Raw genomic sequence first — 301 nt, forward strand, 5'->3', positions numbered from 1 at the left:
TGATCAATGTCATCTGCAGTATAGATGGACTAGTAACATTAGATGAGGAAATAATAGTAAAGGAACAAAGAAAATATAAGACTTGGGAACAAGTAGCGTGTGTGTGTGTGTGTGTGTTGTTACTTTCTGTCCCTGTTTGAAGTCGTGCCCTCCGAGTCTCCCTTTGGTCTTTGTAAAAAAAAAAACCGTTGACTTGCACTAACATTGTCATTCGAGTTCTTCTAATTGTCAGCTGGATCAGAACTGTGATCCTTTTGGTGATTGGCCAAAGTTCCTTCGGGAGCACAAAAAGCCCTGGGGG

Source organism: Oratosquilla oratoria, chromosome 9, assembly GCF_046742065.1.
Source record: "Oratosquilla oratoria isolate Oo_2021 chromosome 9, ASM4674206v1, whole genome shotgun sequence".
NCBI lineage: Eukaryota > Metazoa > Arthropoda > Malacostraca > Stomatopoda > Squillidae > Oratosquilla > Oratosquilla oratoria.